Source organism: Podarcis melisellensis, assembly GCF_964234715.1.
Source record: "Podarcis melisellensis genome assembly, chromosome: 1".
NCBI lineage: Eukaryota > Metazoa > Chordata > Lepidosauria > Squamata > Lacertidae > Podarcis > Podarcis melisellensis.
The window spans coordinates 121,347,019-121,368,541 of record NC_138528.1 but is presented as its reverse complement, the minus strand read 5'-3'; positions in this window follow the sequence as shown (position 1 = coordinate 121,368,541).

Below are 21,523 nucleotides of genomic sequence, written 5' to 3'. Positions count from 1 at the left end.
GTAAAGTAAAAAGGAAGGAACTCAGTAAAAAACAGCTTTTAAAGAGAAGCCTCTTCAGTTTACACCTCCCCCTTTCACCCTCCTTTCTAGCCTCAAAATAAAATAGGAAGAAGCTTCTTCTTCTCCAGCCAAGCCAGTTGCCTTTCCCAACATTTATTGCCCTTTTTAACTCTCTCAGTTTAAGAAAGAAACAGCTTTAGAAGATTTCCTAAAAATGCTCTCTTCTGTCAGCTAGATGTTTTTCCCCATTTGCTCCTGGCTTTTGAAAATTTAGCTCAAGGTTTAAGAGAGGCCCATAGTATCATTTTACTATTTGCCCATTCCTAATTGTGTTTTCTCAACCTGCAAGGGCAGTGTATGTAATTCCCTTTTTTTTTAATGACTTTGAGAATTGTTTTTCCTGCTATAAATCAGGGGGCCACTTATCTAGGAGGATAGCCAAGGTTTTCTGCCTGGCATGAAACATTTGAAAATCCTTTTTTAAGCTCATTTTAAAATACAAGCCTTGATTGAAATATATAAGCTTTGATAAAAATGCAGGCTTATAATTAGATGCCTCAGTTAAACCATCCCCAATGAATCCTGGGAACTGATGTTTAACCCTCACAGAGCTAGTACCTTTTAAATGAACCACAGTTGCCAGAATTGTTGGGGAAAGTCATATGGTGTGGATGTGACCCAAACCACTTTGGCTGTGTGTGTGTGTGTGTTGTACTCAGTTCTAGATGAGGACAGTGATGGAAACTAGGACTGTATCAATTTCTTTCCTGTGCGACTTATTTCCTGAAAATACCTAGTGAGAGCTTTGATCCGTTTTCAGACTCATTTGTTGTATTCTGTATAATGTTGGTTTTGACACCACATTCTTAGGGCTTTCTTCTTCTTCTTCATATCTTCATTCCAGCCAATCAGGGATCACGTAGTGAACATGAATGCCACAACACCAAATAGATTTGGCTACGTTCTGACATCAGAGATGGTGACAAATGACGCTAATTTAGAGCAATGGCAGTGCTTCTTGGACTGACCATGTAGTTGATTCAATATCACGGAAGCCTAGTGAGGGAAATGCTTTTATCCTTTCCATAGCAATGCCTGGAAAATAGCCAATGGGCTATTTTATTTGTATTACGGCTTTAAAGACTGCTTCACAGCCAGGAGCTATTGAAGCAGTGTGCAGCAAAATACAAAAAAATACATAGCTTCTAAGAGAACTAGATTTGTGCAGCTGTTGGGGGGGCCAACAGGTTTGCAAATAGTATCAGTGGCAACGAGCCATGACTGACAACCGAAAGCAGAGTACCTTATTCAAAGTCGATATTTCTCCCACTGGAAGCTAAGTGTAGGTAGATGACAGCACAAAGGCTGCCATGTGAACTTCCCTTTTCTTTATGACTGGGAGTTGGAGTCTAACAACATTTTGAGGGCTACAAATTCCCCTGCCATGGCTTAAAACAGGGGCCAACAAGGTTTACCTTGCCGGGACAGTTCACTGCCGTGGGGCCCCCTTTGTGGGCCGAATCACGGGTGCATGTGAGTGTGCGCCTGCAATTTCTGGCATTTGCACAGACGCGATTTCCGTGGTCTGCATCTCCGCAGATGCAATTTCCGGCATCCGCACATGTGCAGACCCAATTTCCGGTGCTGCAGAAGCAAGTCCCCGTGCTGTGCTGTGCCAAGTGGACTCGCCAAGTGGGCGGCTTGGTCCGGGGGTGGCTCATGGGCCGGTAAAACGACGCCCGAGGGGCCGCTTGTGGCCCATGGGCCTTAGGTTGCCTAGAATGAAAATGGCGGCCTTAGGTGGCTTAGAATGAAAATGCCCAATGTAGGCTCTGCTTGCATTACAAAAATGTTGGTTCCCAATAAAACAAGGTTATATTCCCACAAAGTATTAATTTATTTGCAACATGATTGAAGCCTCCACTTATATTGCGGACAAGGGAAGCAGAAAGGGCAATTCTATTAATGCTCGCAAGTCTGCTTTAGATCATTTGTAATGACATTTGGCCCAGGGGAAAGCGGCGAACTTGCTTTACATACTGATCCCTTGATCTGCAGTGTGCCTATTGCACTATCTGCCATTCTTCCTCAATTAACATTTCAAATGATGCTTGTTCCCCGAAGACAAGGAAATGTCAAGGAACAAAAGAGAGTGATCAGACTAAAAAGCATGGCAATGACAGCAGGAAGTCCTTTTAACTTTCTTTAAAAAAGAAAGGAAAAATGAAAATCTCTGCTCCTCTTCAACCAGCTACACTAGCTGCTGTGCCTTCTGGAAAGATCTCATCAACTTTCCACTGGCCACACTTCATGAAAAGCATTGCCCCCAAGGAAGCAAGAAGCAGGATGACTCTCTCCTCTGTGGGATGTGATATATAAGTAGCAGTCAAGTACAACATTCCTTGTTTTCCTAGAGTGGACATGCGGGGAAATGTTTGGTCCAGTCAGTTGAAAACTTCCTGTTTCCTCCTTACTGGGACATACTTCCTTTTGCATGTGACTAGAGGTGGGCGTGGCCTTACCTGCCCAGGTAACAAAAAGGCAAGACACACAGCACACTTTCTTCTTTTTGACTCTTTTCCATCTTCCTTTTGTCGTGTGAACTACAGTGACTGCTTGTCTGCCGTCCCTGGGATTATTCTCCCATATGGGGTAGATCCAAATGTATATACTTTGTAACTAAGTCTGCCTTCAGGGATCCAACTGTGAACTGATGATGTGAGTAAAATTCTTTTATATACTTTAAATAAGATTGTGGCATCTATAGTCTTTTAAGAGAGATAAAAAGGGAACTTACCAGGAACATACAATTCAGTACTTAATTGTATGATAGTGTGAGGCTTACACAAGCCTGCAACCAGCTATCTACTGTGCTGTGTAAAACAACCCCTAAAGCAGCAATTTAACATGAATTTTACTCTCTAATGAGAAAATTGATCCATAAAATGAAAGCATTAAACAATGTACTGCACTCACACAATCAATCAATCAATCAGTAGCTGAACTGGGTTCCACACAGTCACAAAAGGAAAGGAAAAGAGCCACAAAACCGCAAAATAAATAGCAAAAACAGACAGACCTCAGCGTAACACTCAAAACGGAAGTGTAACACTCAAAACGGAGCACGTTCGGCTTCCGAAAAAAGTTCACAAACCAGAACACTTACTTCTGGGTTTGCAGTGTTTGGGTTTCAAGTTGTTTGATTACCAAGGCGTTTGAGAACCAAGGTGCTACTGTAACTACTTTTAGAATGTTTTTAGCTGCAATCGCTTTTAGATGTATTTAATTGCAATAGTTTCTAGAATGTTCTGGTTTTGCTTCGTATTGCAATTGAGTATCTGTTTGCATACCCTCCAACATTTCTCCACTGAAAATAGGGACACGCCACCCTGGGTTCCTTCAGGAGGAAGGGCAGGATATAAATTCCACAAATAAAAATATCACGCCACTGTTTCCAATCAGTGTGGCTTTCACATTTATTTGCTCTAAAGACCCTTCCCTCCTTTCATTAAGTTGTGAATATTTAATTCAATCTGCAAAAGAACTCCCATTTTCCTAAATATGTAAACTTACTTCCTCTCTATCTTTAATCACAAAATATGCTTTGAAACACATTTGGTACTTTGTGGGGTTGTTGTTTTTTTAGCTTAGAACTGAATTGACACAGTAAAAAAGTGCAAAATCCTATATTTTTATGTTGCAATCTACACATTAGTCCAGGACATGCAGATCAGATCAATCCATATTGAAATTGGCAAAGATCAAATCATTTAAAAATCCCTAGACTCAGTACTGTCTTTCTTTCCAATTTCACAGAACTGATGCTAAACTTTTTAAAAGAAAGGATTGCCTCCTCTGGCAATTCAGGCATTTCCATTACTTGATGTCTAGCAGCAGCTGAACATTTGACACCACCAACCAAATTCTTTCTTTAATGAGAGTAAAAAACTACCAGTTCCTTACCTGCTAGCTACTATGTCTCAACTTTTATCCTGCCTCCTTTCCCACCAATTAACCATCTCCCTTTCCCTGGGTCTTTTTAGAACACCCAGCGTGGGTTGTTTTCACTTTGCTATTTCACTTTGTCGTCTTATTTGAAATTCAGCTTTTAAATAACTATTAAACATCCATAGAAAAACAGATCATAACAGATGCAGTGATACACCCAGGGATGAATGAATTATAAATATTGAGCTGTTAGAAAAGCCCTTCACAACTGCTTTTAAAAATCTGCTTATGCCATCTATACCTGTGGCAATACACCTGCAATAATATTGTGGTCCTAAATAATACATTTGCTTCAAGATGTGCTCTTGCATCTGTTAGATATTTGAGGAGGATTTTTTTGTTTTTGTACTTCACATGTGGCTATACATATGTTTAAGCAGTTATACAGCTGGATTCAAGGAGACATATGCAGTATTTTCTTTGAAGCTTTGTCTGTCTATCTATCTATCTATCTATCTATCTATCTATCTATCTATCATCTATCTATCATCTATCTATCTATCATCTATCTATATCTATCATCTATCTATCTATCTATCATCTATCTATCTATCATCTATCTATCATCTATCTATCTATCTATCTATCTATCTATCTATCTATCTATCTATCTATCTATCATCTATCATCTATCTCTATCTATCTATCATCTATCTATCTATCTATCTATCTATCTATCATCTATCTATCTATCTATCTATCTATCTATCTATCTATCTATCTATCTATCTATCATCTATCTATCATCTATCTATCTACCTATCATCTATCATCAATATCTATCATCTATCTATCTATCTATCTATCTATCTATCTATCATCTATCTATCATCTATCTATCTATCTATCATCATCTATCAATCAATCATCTATCTATATAGCTATCTATCTATCTAGTGGTTTTTTTCTGGGGGGATGCAGGGGGACACATATCCCTAAACATTTTGTGAATCTAAGTTTGGCCTCATTGAGGGGCAGTATTTCCATATGAGTAGGAAAATGAGAGTACCCCTAATTTTTTATTTTTTTTTAGAAGAAAAGCACTTCATCTAGTGCTTTCTGAGTGTATTTCTGAGGTTTGATAGCTCATAACACCACTTTTTTGAGAGTAATACCATAAACTTACATATCAATGGAAAGATAATTTAATGAAGAATGTAATGCAACAAAAGTTGTTCAAGTATCTGTATTCTATCAAAAGTTATAACCAAATAACCAGAAAAAGGAAGCACAATTTGCTTAGGTTGATATGCAGTAGTTTTCCATCATTCGAATGTAGCCAATGAGCATTTAGAGAGCCAATCAGATGTTATGAGCCATCAAACCTGGGAAATACATTTCCCAAAAGGTTTCCACAATTTTGACTACTAGTGTATCTAAGGTAAAGTAAAGGTAAAGGTACCCCTGCCCGTACGGGCCAGTCGTGTCCGACTCTAGGGTTGTGCGCCCATCTCACTTAAGAGGCTGGGGGCCAGCGCTGTCTGGAGACACTTCTGGGTCATGTGGCCAGTGTGACGAAGCTGCACTGGCGAGCCAGCACCAGCGCAGCACACGGAAACACCGTTTACGTTCCCGCTATAAAACGGTACCTATTTATCTACTTGCACTTAAGAGTGCTTTCGAACTGCTAGGTGGGCAGGAGCTGGGACCAAATGACGGGAGCTCACCCCGCCGTGGGGATTTGAACCACCGACCATACGATCGGCAAGTCCTAGGCACTGAGGTTTTACCCACAGCGCCACCCGCGTCCCTACTAGTGTATCTATCTATCCACAAACAGGAAGTTGCTTTGTACTGAGTCAAACCACTGGTCAATCTCACTCAATATTGTCTGCTATATCGGCTGGCTGTGGTTCTCTAAGATGACAGAGAAGGGTCTTACGTAGCCCTAACGGGGGATACCAATGATTGAACCCATGATTCTCTGCATGCAAACCAAATATTTTGCTACTAAGGATGCAAGAAGACAGACGTTTCCGTTCTGGCCTGTATTAATGACAAATAGCACCTTTTCCACTCTATGACAATTCGGTTTCCATCACTATTCAATGCAAGTTATGTACAACTTATAGAACCATTTACATGACTTACATTACGTTCATGTAAAGGAAATGCGAAAACAATGTAAAAATGGCCATTAATAACATTTGCAGACTTAAAAACAACAATTATGACCGGTTGTGTTCACTTGACAGATTTCCATTCCTGACCACAGATGAAGACACAAATTGCAGCAACTTCCACTTTCTTTTCTGTTTTGGTCTCCAACATCTCTGTCTGCCACTGGGCTGGGCTGTGTCCATGAATTGGGTATATTTTCTTTTAAAATGAACATGCATTCTTCATTCTAGTTTCAGAGCTCTGTCCTTAAATAAGAACAGATGAACCAATCTTAACTTTATCTGAGATAAGTTCAAGGCTGGTGAATTTGGTTTGGATGTTGCCTTTGGAGAAATTTCAGGGGTATCCTTTTTTAGGGTTAAGAAAGGGATTGAGATCATAAAAAGAGCCCTTGTGGATCAAACCCATGCATAGGGACCCACTCCCTGGGGCCCTGGTTGCCCGAGCACCCACAAAATTCCCCATGAAGGGGCTGGGCACCCACAAGTTTTGGTGCCAGGGCCATGCAGGCTGCATGGCACCTACAGCTCCTGGCACCCACAGTCATGGCGCCAAGCTGGCACTCCTGAGCCCAAGTCCCATCTAGTCGAGTATTCTCTTTTCACAGTGGCCAACCAGTTGTTTATAGGGAAGACCGATAATCAAAACTGCACACTGACTGAATTGTACATTATGGAAATATTTGCAGTCCTGGCCAATAACAAAAGTGAGGATTTGGCTGCATAGTTACTTGGACAAAGGTGTGGGGGATTTTTTTAAATGTTTGTTCTTTTAATTTGTTCTTCCACAGTAGTATAATCACTAGGAAAACATGAGTGAGCATCACAGAATTGGAACAGAACTTCAGAGTGCTGTGGTGGTTTCTGTTTTTTAAAGTCTCCTTCCAACACTTCATAACTGCTACAGGCACTTGGCTAGTGTCCTCACAGCTCTTTCTGTTCCCAAAGATTGTGCTTGTATCTTCAGAGAAACAGTCTGTTTCACATTATTGCTTCCTTTAGAAGGCAGGAGGAATACTGGGCACGATCCAGCCAAAGGTTTACCCCCTGAGAAATAAAAACAGAGTAAAACCCCTAATTGTTTTTCAGCTCTTGTGTAATCTGAGGGCACAAATCTTGAAGAGATTGGCCTTCAGTACTTCAGTGATAAGAGTTTAACTTATCACAGTTAACTTCATACATGACCGGCTGGGGTGAGTGCTTATTCTTTTAGCTCTAAGCTTTGTGAGCTGTTTGACCAAATGAAATAAGTCTCATGCCCAATAAGCGTGTTGCGCCTTTGCCTGGCATAGCTGTGGCCCATCTTCTCTATGTGATAGACTCATGGGAAAAAGCTGTCCCATGAGCCCTTGCAAAGGGTTGCTTCCCCTGGAGCTCAGGGCCATTTTGTCTCAAGAGCTTCCCAACCACCCACTCTCAGATTAGAGCCTTCCCTGAGCAATTTTGGGTTGCTGGTTGACAGGGGCAGAAATGTTTTCCGCGCCCCCCTCTCATTCTGATTGGTACTTGGGGTTTTCTTGTCTTCCATCAGCAAAATGATGGCCTTCCTTTGTTGGGCAAAGAATGTTGTTTGTATGAGAGCAGAAATGGCATTGGGCAGGATCAACCTAGTATAGGGCCCTCCCCATAGTATAGGGGGACAGAGGGGATGATTGACCACTGTGCCCCAAAGCTTGGCATATCTGTCTGGTAGGGACCTGCACCCTCGTCACCCACGGAGACCCCCAAATTTTTAAGTAGGGGGCCGGACTGTTAAGTTGTGGGTGAACATATCAGATTCTTCAAACAGCTCTTCAAACAGCGATTCTTCAAACAGCTCTTGTTTATTCACAGGGCAGAACAGAACTGAACTGAAGGGTTCAGCCAGCCTGCTTATATAGAGCTCCAGTACAACGTAACTGTAACAACTTTCTGTAACTATCCAATCACTGAACGCCACTTTCAATCCCTTATTTGCATATGTGGACCTGAGTGAAAACTATCTACAGTTTCCCCCTGCTGGCCCAGGATGAGAACTTCAGTACATAACATGGACCCTCTCAAAATTCCATGGCAGCGTGTGGGCGACACATCAGCCTGTCATGTGGTGTGTGCAACACCTCAGCACATCTCACGGCATGCAGATGTGACGTGAGCATGTCATGGGCTGCTGATAATACCAAGGTTGCAAGTTTGATCCCCGTTGGGGGCAGCTGCATATTTCTGCACTGCAGAGGGTTAGACTGGATGAGCCTTGGGGTACCTTCTATCTCTACAGCTCTATGATTCTACGATCCTAAATTAAGTGCATAACTATGTGCAGGAATGCAACTGAAGCAGCCTCCTAATTTTAATGGTCTGGGTAGACTCAGAATGGTACTTGCCAGGTGTGCATAGCTTGCATCTCGAATGCTCTGGTCACACAGCACATTCATCGGGAGTCTAGACCGTAGGTAGCTATTTTCAGACATGCCTGTAATGCTGCCCTGGAGAACTGGGTTGCTTAAATGAATTCCCTATTTTCCTGAACTCTGGATATGCCAAGCTGTCTAGATGTAATTTGGGGTCTGGTGTGTCAATGTTTGCTTTTAAGAAATTGTCATTCTTCCAAATGCATTTTCTTGGTACGGAGCCCTGGAATGCCTGGCTCGGGAAATGCCATCGCTCAAATTAATTTACATGAGATGGGATGTGATGCAGCAATTTGCAAGAGAATAAACATTTCGCATCAGATGCCTTTCAATTACATCCTTCCTTAATGCTGTTATGGGGGTCCTCTGGGTCAGAGCCTCTCAACTTCTCTATTCTGTGGAACCTGGTCAGCCTTTTAATTGTCTAACCTTTTTGTAAACCATGTCCTCCAGATGCAGAAATTGAATATAATTTCCCTTTATTCAGTATTAATAAACTGTAAGCAATATCATTGCTGCCTCTTGGCAACCTGCCTGAATTAAATAGGTCTCATAATGTATCTCATATCTGTACCACAGAGCTATTTTAAAGCAATATGCTGAGCATGCTCTGGGTAACAAGAAAACTCCTTCTAATCCCTTTGTTGTATTTAAGCGCTGTATATTCTTACAGAGTGATACCATTTGTTAGGGATTCAGTGGAATAGGCCCCCTATGTGAGTAGGACAATAGCTGTTCAAAGGCAGGTTTTCATGTGATGTCTCCTGTTGAATCAGGAGCCACGTGGACAATGAGAACCCCGGCATTGCTTCAGACCTCATCAAGCCTCTAGAGAGACAGTATGTGCACTGTTGTTGTTACTGAATCAGAAACGGCATCTGAAGACGAATCAAGAAGGTGGTTCACTTTCTGTAAAGGCAATACAAAAATTTTCACAGCTGGGTCCTCAACTCTTTTTTTATTATTAATAACTTTTTATTCAAAATTAAACAAAACATATTATCCAGAAATATATCATCCTTATTTCCCCTCCATTTTTCCTCCATCCCCTCCCTCCTCCCACCCCCACCCCCTGACTTCCCTCAGTTCCAGTCTTTGATTTCTCTACAAATGCTGTTTTCTGCATGTTACACAGTTGTATAGATCCTCAAACTATTTAGCTGATTATTATCAATAAAAGGTTCGTGAATGTTTATTCAAAACCAGCCAAGGAGTCCAGTTCGCTTTGTTGCGTCTTCAAATACTTTGTAAAGAGTTCCCATTCATCTTTAAAGTCACAGTTATCCTTGTCCCATTGCTTGTATGTCAGGGTCCTCAACTCTTTCTTATTGTGCTTGGCTTTCTTCAAGTTGGGCTGTGTCTAGAACTTGCCATTTAGGTTTTTAAACCTTTTTTGTAAACTCAGTTTTAAAAACTGTACCTTTGAGTCCTCAATCCTTTATTACAGTGGTACCTCTGGATGCGAACGGGATCCGTTCCAGAGCCCCGTTCGCATCCAGAAATGAACACAACCCGCGTCCACGCATCTGTGCGGGTCGTGATTTGCTGCTTCCGCACATGCGCGAGACGTCATTTTGACTGTCTGCGCATGTGCGAACGGCGAAACCCAGAAGTAATGTGCTCTGTTACTTCTGGGTCGCTGCAGTGCGCAACCCAAAAATACTTATCCTGAAGCTACTTCAACCCGAGGTATGACTGTACTGTGCTTTGCTTCACCTTGGTCGAGCTAGGATTATAGAGCTAGGATTCAGAATTTTTGGGAGTTTTACCCCCTTTCTTTGAATTTGGTCATTTAAGGTTTATGAAATATACTCGGAGTCAAGTGTGGATTTCATGCTCTTTATTCAGCTCATAGTAGTGAGGAAGGAATGTTCCCCCCAAATATCTGCTTTATATACATTATTTACACAATGGGCCACACATGATTGGCTAATTCCAGGATTCTCCCGTAGGCCAATCAGGTTGTGGATTCACTTCCACCTGGAGCCGGATTGGGTGGCTCCTGTGGACCAATCATACTGCTGCATTGTTCTAGGACCAATCCGACTGCTGCATTCTGAATCCTATTGTTCTAGGACCAATCCGACTGCTGCATTTTGGATCCTATTCAACTCAGTACATAACAGTTTATGATTTCTCTATTTCCTTCTAAGGAATAATAAAATAAAATGTCATTGATGCATGCGTGCACACACTTATATACAATCTTATATACAATGACAAATGGAAAAAGTAGTCCCCCTAAATGATCATTCTTGATTAACTGCCACCTTTTTTTCACTGCCATGAAAAGAAAATTTGACCACTACTGGTGACACTCATGGGATTTTATTCCCCAGCAAATTTTAAACATAAAATTGAGCTGACCTTCCTGCTACTTTGACCAGTAAGGGGGCAATCTTTTCCAGTTTAAACTTCAGTAGATCCATGGGATGATCAGATGGCAACATGTCCTGTGGAATGCCATCTAATGGCAACACAAAGCAGGGCCTTCTCCGTGGTGGCTCCAACTCTCTTGATCACCTTCCTCTGTGTGAATCAGGTGGCAGTGACTGTTGGGTGCTTCTAACATTTACTGAAAAATCATTTGTTTGCTTGAGCTTTCCCTAGTGAATAACACTGATTCTACTGACCAATACTATTTTTGGTATCTTTTTCTTTGGTGAAATTGTTTTCTAACTTACTGCCATCTTCAGTCACATTTTCCTTTGTTGCAGGAAATTCTAGTGCATATGTGCATTGTCCTGTAAATCAATCACTTGAATCAATGAGGCTTCAACGCAGGAAAATTCCTTAGACCAAGCTAGCCCATTGGTTAATTTAACTCAGTTTTGTCTACCCTGACTGGCTGCAGCTATCTCTAGGATTTCAGACTCAGGGAACATTCCTAGCTCTAAACTGAAGATGCCGAGGATTGAACCTGTGACCTTCTGTGTGCAAAACAGATGCTGCATGCAAAACAGCTACCGTTTGCCCTTCCACAAATGGTTTGGCTTATACCTGCAGTGATGCAATCTGGAAGTGTTGGAATGGACTGCACCACTTCAGATTGTAGGTGTGTGTGTGTGGGGGGGTGAAATCTCATGTTTGAATACTTCACTGCTTTCAGATTATTATTATTTTTTTTAATGTAGGGGAACATTCAAAGTAGGCATCAGGGACAACAGCCCATCCCATTTTGTGGCCTGAGGTGAAATGGGAAGGTTCTGTCTGCTGCCAAAGCCTTGCTTGCTTGAGGCTACACAGCCACAGCTCCCTGTAAGATTTTACAAGGTATCACCAGAAGCCACAACCGCACAACCCCGGTGGTGTCAGATACTGGTGACACACCCACAGGGGCACCGTCCCATGGGAGTCCGCTACCCGAGGAAGCTGCTGCAGTCTGCTTCGTGGGTGGGTCAGTCCTGGCTGGCATGCCCTACTGATATTCAGCCATGGTATAGTCCATTCTACCACCTCAACATTCTCCTGCTTTGTGATGCTTACCTGTGCAGACTTTAGCCCAGACTTTAAAGCAGTCCACTTGGGCCTGAGTGCCGTGGATTGTAGGAAGTGTGGCAAAAGTAATATGAAATCAAGCTCTTTCTTTTAACTTTGGCTCGTCCTGGGAATAATTTAGTAAGCACCCCATGATAAGATAAATATCCCTTCTATGACTGTGGAGCTTTTAATTGCCTCACCAAGTCAGCATATGTTGGAAACAGCAAGAAATAAATTGAAAGAAGTGGAATTTTGTAACGCTCCGTTGTCTTATGTGTTTTGGAAGCGCGCACCAAAAAATGACAAAAAGTTGGACACTATGAAGAAATATATTTTTGACGATTTCTGGTGTGAATTAAAATGAAAAGTAATTGTGTTTCATTTCGGCAAAGCACCTTCAATAGCAACACACACACACACACACACCACACACAGTCTCAATCTGGAGCATGTGGGTGTATGAAGACTAAGGTGAAATCTACACACACATAAAAACCGTTCTGAAAATGCTTTTTTAAAAAAGCGTTTTTAAAAATACCTTGAATTTCCCATAAGGCTCACCATTGCCATCTAGTGTCACATTGCATATTGCCCTTAAAGCACACTTCAAACGTTTTATTTGCAGCTGTATAGCTAAGAAACTGTCCGTGCTGTCTTCCATGTTCATGGGAGCTCTGTGAAAATGGGTGGTTTTTCTTGGGTTCTATGTCAGACTGTGAAAGGGACATGTTAAAGGGAATGTGGCAGCCACCACAATGTGCCTTCAGACCAGTAGTGGCTGGTGAGCCATGGGACTGGTGGAGTGAAAGGCAGGGAGCCAAACAGCAGGTGGAGCCATAGCCAATGGCTTCTTGTTGTTGTTTAGTCATTTAGTCATGTCTGACTCTTCATGACCCTATGGACCAGAGCACGCCAGGCACTCCTGTCTTCCACTGCCTCCCACAGTTTGGTCAAACTCATGCTGGTAGCTTCGAGAACACTGTCCAACCATCTCATCCTCCGTCGTCCCCTTTTCCTTGTGCCCTCAATCTATCCCAACATCAGGGTCTTTTCCAGGGAGTCTTCTCTTCTCATGAGGTGGCCAAAGTATTGGAGCCTCAGCTTCAGGATTTGTCCTTCCAGTGAGCGCTCAGGGCTGACTTCCTTCAGAATGGATAGGTTTGATCTTCTTGCAGTCCATGGGACTCTCAAGAGTCTCCTCCAGCACCATAAATCAAAAGCATCAATTCTTCGGCAATCAGCCTTCTTTATGGTCCAGCTCTCACTTCCATACATCACTAGTGAGAAAACCATAGCTTTAACTATATGGACCTTTCTTGGCAAGGTGCAGGCATCTTTTAATTTCGTGACTGCTGTCACCATCTGCAGTGATCATGGAGCCCAAGAAAGTAAAATCTCTCACTGCCTCCATTTATTCCCTTTCTATTTGCCAGGAGGTGATGGGACCAGTGGCCATGATCTTCGTTTTGTTGATGTGGAGCGTCAAACCATATTTTGTGCTCTCCTCTTTCACCCTCATTAAAAGGTTCTTTAATTCCTGGCAGACAGGACCAATTAATTCTAACATCCTCCTTCCTGTGGAGTCCTAAAAGGACAAGAATGATGCCATAAGGGACAATCTTCCACTCAGCTTGACCCCACTGCCTGCCTTCTTACTTACATCCAGAGTGTGGTGCTAGTTGTCAGTTTCCTCCTGGGGACAAACTATTAGTTGCTCTGCCTGTCATTGGTTCTTATTCCACATCCTGTTGACTTCTCTGTCTTTTGCCTTACCAGTTCCAGTGGTTGCCAGCTACCACTGGAGTCAGAGCATGGAAAATGTCTAGCATTGCCATGCTCTGGAACCAAGCAAAAGCCCAAGGACCCACCAGAAAGACTGAAGGAGACCTCTGGGCCTGGCAAACACATAGAAGGATAATACCCAAACTGTTTGCAGGCTAGTTTTGTATTTTATATTATCCCCGAATTAGGCTTCACATGACCACAAGTTTGCTAAGATACAAAATACTGTATCCAATATTTTCTGCTAGATCTGCTACATACGCAGCTCACACTCTGGATCATCACCTTGTTGTGGTGAGTGGGCTTGCATGTTCCTATGATCCTTGTAAACAAAACCATTGAGAGTCTCTTACTCCCAAGAAGTTCACCCAAGGTGGTAAGGTCAAAGGGGATGAGCTAGACAAAGAATGATCCAAGAAGTTCTTAGTGGCAGAACAGGCAGAAGATAACAAGCAGTATGTTACAATGGCTGTGAAGGTGGATGAAGGCTATAGCAGATAAGAAACTACTGGTTGTCATGATACTCTTGCCATCTGTGCTGGTCCCGGGGGAAAGGTACGGTTACCGTAGTCAGAGTTCACAAGATGAGAGGCGAGGTCCGAAACAGGGAGCCGGGCAGGGTCAGGAACACTTGAAGATCAGAAGCAGGAAGCCGGGCAGGAAACAGGAACACTGGAAGGTCCGAAACAGGGAGCCGGGCGGGAACAGGAACGCTGGAAGGTCAGAAGCAGGAAGCCGGGCGAGGAACAGGAACACTGGAGGAACAGGACTGGATGCTGGCTGAAACAGCTCTTCAATGATGATGTTGCTCCCGCAACCTGGGACCGGGCTGACTGACCTTTATCTTCTCTAAGGCCAGGGGCGGTCCCGGCCCCCAGGAGCCCCGCCTCTCCTGGCCTTAAGGCGAGCACTCCTCCTGGGAGCAACCAGTTCCCTTCGCCTCTCTGCCCTAAGCCTCTGCAGTTCAGGAGAGGCCGAAGGGTTACTGGGCCCCGGGGGAGGCTCACCTGTAGGCACTGAGTCCTCAAGCACCTCTGGGGCCAGAATGGTTTCACCTGGTGCCTGTTCCTGAGGATCTGACACAGGTGCAGGCTCCTCAGAATCTAGGCCTTGCCCCAGTTCAGCCGGCCCTGGAGGCGGGGACTCCTGTGCAGGCTGGGATTCCTCTGGTTCAGCCTCTGAATCGGAATCCCAGGCCATCACACCATCAGAATAAAGCCTTACTGTGAAGACGGTGTGTTGATCAGCGTGCACTGATCTCCACTCATAAAACAAATTCAAGCACACGCATCTTCCAAAAACCCATCCAAAAATGGAAGACAATCTTACTTGGCTACGAGTGATCTCTAAAGAGAAGAAGAAGAAGAAGAAGAAGAAGAAGAAGAAGAAGAAGAAGAAGAAGAAGAAGAAGACGACCAAATGGATAGCAGTGGTTTTATCCAACTCTTAGCCCCACCCCAACAGGTGATCAGTGAGGTTAAAGCTGTTGCAGATATTAATATTGTGCAGTTTGAAGGGACTAGATGCATGAGAATGGTCTTATTTTGGGAATGAAGCATTGTCCAGACCCATGAAAATGTTGTTGAAATTTTACTAACAGAACTCTTTAAAATAAAACAGAAACATCAAATGATACATCCAAAAATAGCCATATAATGTATTGTGCTGTCCAGCAAAGACTCAACATCTTAGAAAATATGAAATCATCCAAGCAGATCTATAAGCAAATGTCTCACTCCATAGCTTACATCCATGCCTTCATTGGCCTAAGATTGTCTACTGTTCCTTCAGGATAACTTCATTTACATCCTCACTCCATTGAATTTGGGAAACAAAGGCTCAAAGGCGGCTCCCTTTCAAAATGGAGATTTGCAATCCAATACCTCTCACATGATCTAAGGTTACAACACTCGTATGTTAGCTACCAGAAAACAACAATCAATTAGTTAATCATTAACCCAGTAAGAGCTCAGAGTCCTTAGAAAAAGTCCTGTGGAAAAACCCCAAAGTTAGCAATATACATTTAGCCATTTCCCATATTCAACCTTCTTTAATACACATGCAATTTTCATTTCTGTGTAAGTTAAATCAATGGTACTTAACAGAAGCTAAACATGGCAGCCCTTTGTTTTATGAGTGTATGCTCACGCACAGCTCACTGCTGTATTCTGAGACCTGTGAATCGAGTCTCTCTTGTTCCCTAAATTATGTGTTTGCCTTGGTCATTTATCTTTTACTCTGTTCACTCTGCTACTGTGGCATTTCTTTGAAAGGCATAAACAACCAAACTTCCCCATATTTCTCCACCAACCATCTTACCATCAGTGATGATATTTCAATTCTGTCAAGGGTTGGGTAAGCCAATCCAGGTAGCATCACTTCTTAAAGGAAAAGATGCTTATCAAAAGCTATACACAGGAGCTCAAACAACTGCTGAGGACTGATAAAAACTAAGGAGCTGTGGACACACACACACACACACACACACGTGCGTGTGTGCATGTGTGTGTGTGTGCACGCACGCACACACACACAGAGTTGGTAGGATAACCTATTTGGAAAATGTCATCACTGGGGAGAAGGAGCAAAATTTCCAGTTGCATCACATATTGATGCATTTGGGGAATAGAAAAGAGGAGTCTGAAAGGAGATATGATAACCATCTTCTGAAGGGTTGTCAAATGGAAGAGGGAGCAAGCTTGTTTTCTCTTGCTCTGGAAGGTAGGTCTTGAGCCAAGTCACAAGAAAGGCGATTCTGACTAAACATCAGAAAAAACTTTCTGACAGGAAGAGCTGTTTGACAGGGGAACAGTCACCCTCAGGAGGTTGTGGACTCTCCTTCCTGGGAGGTTTTCAAGCAGAGGTTGGGTGGCCACCTGTCATGGATGCTTTAGCTGAGATTCCTGCATTGCAGTTGGTTGGATTTGATGATCCCTGGGAATCCCCACCTCCCTCTACAATTCTATGATTTTGCTTGGTATGCAGAAGGTACAATCCCTGGTATCTCTAAGTAGGGCTGGGAGAGACTCTCATTTGGAAATCCTGGAGAACTGCTGCCAATCTGTGGGGCTGCAGTGAGGAGACTCTGGGAATCACAGCATGTTGCAAAAGATGCAGACTGCTGAAAATCAGTGTGTGTATTTTTTTTTTGGGGGGGGGGTTAGATCTTTAACATCAGTGGCCTTCAATTCAATCTCCAGTGGTGCTTTAGAGAGTGCTAATGTAAATCCTTTGGCCCATGTTGCATGCCTCTTGAAGCTTAAAATGTCACTGCCGTGTTTAATGGAGCCACATAAATTACTGCTCGGAATGAAACAAATGATGTATGTGTAATCTCTAAAATCCCATTATGCGCACTTCCTCAAAAATGCTGCCAGCATTCTCTACTGTCTATTCTCTCTGCATCCGTAGAGGCCAAATTCTCTCCTAGTTGGAATGAGTTGGCCTTCTCTCCTACCTCCCAAATGGCCATGCAAGCCACCCTTCCGTTTTGAAATCAAATCCTTTGTGTTCCCAAATGAAACGTGTTGAGGCAGACCCTCCAAGTGTCCCTCTTTTCCAGGGACAGTTCCAGAATTACAGAAGCAGTCCCAGTTTCTGATTTGATCCTGGAACATCCCTCTTTACCTTAAAGGTAAAGGTACCCCTGACCATCAGGTCCAGTTGTGACCGTCTCTGGGGTTGCGCGTTCATCTCGCACAATAGGCCGGGAGCCGGTACTTGTCCACAGACAGCTTCCGGGTCACGTGGCCAGCGTGACTAAGCCGCTGCTGGCGAGCCAGCGCAGCACACGGAAACGCCGTTTACCTTCCCGCCGGGGAGCGGTCCCTATTTATCTACTTGCACTTTGCGATGCTTATGAACTGCTAGGTTGACAGGAGCTGAGACCAAACAACGGGAGCTCACCCCGCTGCGGGGATTCGAACCGCCAACCTTCCGATCGGCAAGTCCTAGGTTTAACCCACAGCACCACCCGCGTCCTCTCTTTTCCTTAGGACTCCCCTATTTCCATACGATCAACGTTAGAGGGTATGGAATTGTGTGACCCCCGAGCCAAGGAGATAAGTAACTATGCAACCTTTAGAAGACATCTGAAGGCGGCCCTACATAGGGAAGTTTTTTTAACATTTAATGTTTTTATATACGTTGGAAGCTGCCCAGTGACTGGGGCAACCCAGTCAGATGGGTGATATATAATGATGATGATGATGATGGAACAGGACATCCCTATTTTTATTGGAGAAATGTTGGAGGATATGCTATCAGCCTATTAAAGAGCAGGGAGACAGCGGAATAGTATTTGCACCAACCTTAAATAAACATGTAAATTTTACTTCCTCCTACAATGGTCGTACTTTTGAGATTCATGCCGTGAATATGTTTCATCTTCCACATGTCACTGTACCAATAGATATGTAAGGATATACTTTGTATCTCAAACATGAAGAATTTTGCTCCTCTTCTCTTTACTAATTAACCCACAGCTAATTCTCCCCTGGTCTCCTCACTGGCCCAAATAGGACTAATTTAGCCAGCTAGCCCTGGTGATCATCTAATGTTTATTGGACGGATTTCCCCCCCAAATTGATTTTTTATTTTATTGTTATTCATGTTTTATACTGTGTTTTGTGCTGTTTTTTTGTAGCATCAATTAAGTGTTTTAAATTTCTTGTTAGCCGCCCTGAGCCCGGTTTTCTGAACTGGACAGGATGGGGCATAAATAATAAAAATTATTATTATTATTATTACTCCTAGGAGATGTATGATTTAGTTGAGATTCCTGGATTGCATGGGGTTGGACTAGATGACCCTGGGGGTCCCTTCCAACTCTACAATTCTATGATTCTGCCAGATGTGAACAATATTTGCACTGATAATATATGTAAAAATCCTCATCCACAGGGGAAAACAAAAAAAACCCCTCTCAATTCTTTTTCCAGAGGATGGCAGCCCAGTTTCACAAAACTGCATTCCCCACAAAACAAGGCAATAGGATTCAATAGCTCAATTCCTCCATGCCCATGACTTGCCATTAGCCAGTACTCCTCCTCTTACTGCCCCCCTAAGATTCAGAGTCTATGATTTTGCCAACTCTTTCCAGAACCATCAGTCAACTTCAAAACCTGTCAGGTGTCATTAGACGGCACTCAATGTTTGCTATATTCGGTACGGAAATTATTTCTTTTTTATCACATTAATTACATGTCAAGCTGAATTGCCTTTTATTAGTCTGTGCAAATAATCAGGCAGTGACTGAATGCAAGGAACGTATTTATAGAACAGTCCCAAGTAAATGGCTGTGGGGTGTGTTTGCGTGTAATAAAATGTAATATGACCTGAACTCTGCTGTGCTAGTAATTACTCTGTCTGTTTCCTAAAAGAGGAGATGTTATTCCCACAGGTATATCTAGTCTGCGAAACGGGAAGTCGGCACACTGTAGAGTTTGTTTATTAGCACATCAGCATTCAGTGGGGAGGCAGATAAATAAGAAATCATTGACAGGGTTTTGGGGAACTGAGATGTGTGCAAGGGGGAGACAAACAGAACGAGGACAAAGTTGGAAGAAGCGTGTTCTAGGTGATGCAGGAGGAATTAAGAGGCTGGTGCGACATTCTCGGAAGCACTTTGCGAGAACAGAAGTGGGAAGCAGGAAAGGAAGGACTTTTGCAAAAAAGAAAAAAAAGGAGGGCAGGAAAAGGGAGGGAGAATTTTGGCACAGGGACGCCTGCCGAGAAGAAGAGTGACTGATTTGATTCTGAGAAACATCTTCGAAACAGGCTGGAGAGCCAAACAGTCTGCTTGTTGATCTCCCACGAATGTCTTTAACCAGCTATCTGGTGATGAGAGGGAGAAGAGGTTCTGATTAACCACGTTGTCTTCTGCATATCCTCCAACATTTCTCCAATGAAAATAGGGAAGCTTTAAAAAATGTTTTGCTATGTTTTTATATATGTCGGAAGCTGCCCAGAGCAGCTGGGACAACCCAGACATTTGGGTAGGGTATAAATAATAAATAATAACATTATTAACATTATTATTATTATAATACCACATAGAGAAATGCTCCCTGTTACTAAGATGAGGGATTCCTTTGGAATGCAAATAGAGAGAACTGATAAGAATAATGCTCCGTTGTGACCTTGACGGAAGTGTACAATAGATGAGCTGTCCTGTGTTTTGGCTCATCTTCCTTTTTTCCCCTCGCCCCCTTTCCCCCTTTTTTCTTTTCCCTTTTCCTTTTTCTTTCCCATAGTGGCTTATGTTTTATGCCATGTACTTTGATATTTTTTGTAGGTTTTTTCATCATCATTATTATTATTATTATTGAAGAATTTTCTTTTGTTATTTTGGTTGTCTATATTTATATGTATTTGTTTAAAGCAAAATAAAAGTATTTTAAAAAGCAACATTATTATTATTATTATTATTATTATTATTATTATTATTATGGAATAAAAAAAGGTAAAGGGACCCTTGACCATTAGGTCCAGTCGTGGCCGACTCTGGGGTTGTGGCGCTCATCCCGCTTTATTGGCCGAGGGAGCCTGCGTACAGCTTCTGGGTCATGTGGCCAGCATGACTAAGCCGCTTCTGGCGAACCAGAGCAGCGCACGGAAACGCCGTTTACCTTCCCGCCGGAGCGGTACCTATTTATCTACTTGCACTTTAACATGCTTTCGAACTGCTAGGTTGGCAGGAGCAGGGACGGAGCAACGGGAGCTCACTCCGTCGTGGGGATTCAAACTGCCGACCTTCTGATCGGCAAGTCCTAGGCTCTGTGGTTTAACCCACAGCGCCACCCGCATCCCCTTATCATGGAAGAGGACATCCCTATTTGCATCAGAGAAATGTTTCAGGGCAGGGAGTTTTGCAACCCCCAGTTCCATGTGTTGAACCGAGCAAGATAGCAACTTGGCAAGAGCTGCATATAGCTGCTCTGCCTTTGAGTGCAGTCGGCTGCTGTGACTTAGCTTTCACCGCTGCTTGCCAATTAACTGTCAGGTGGAATTCGAAGTAATGATCAGAGCCCACAAAGACTAAAATTGCTTTGGCCCAGGTAGCCTCTGGAAAGCATCTTTTCAAATCAGATTCTGAATTAGACTTCTCTGCTTAAGTGAAACAAGAACTTGGCACTGGCGATAGTCAAAGTTGTTGGCAGCCAAGTCTTTTCTGACTAGCAGGCATCTGGATTTTGCTCCTGCTAGGATTTCAATGAGACTCGATCAATGTGGGTGAACTATGTATTAGTGCAGTGAAAAACTCATGAAATAAAGCTATCATGCTTAATTCATTCCATAGGAGGTTCTACCTGCTGCAGATGCAAATTGCTATGCTCAGTCCATGTGTAATATATTGGATGCTGGTTTTGTATTGCTGGTTTCTCAGGTTACACTTCAGTGTGTGTGTCACCACTCAAATAATACTGTTTTGTCCCAAATATAAGCGACAACTGAATAGAAGCTGAACCTTTAAAATTGGAGGGGGGGGGGAATGAATTTTTTTAAAAAAACACCTGAAATATACTCGGAGTTGAGAGTGGATTTCATGCTCTTTATTCAGCTCATAGTGGTGAGGAGGAATGGAAGTTCCCCCCAGAATGTCTGCTTTATATACATTATTTACACAATGGGCTCCATGTGATTGGCGAATTCCGGGATTCTCCTGTAGGCCAATTAGGTTGCAGATTCACTTCCACCTGGAGCTGGATTGGGTGGCTCCTGTGGACCAATCAGACTGCTGCA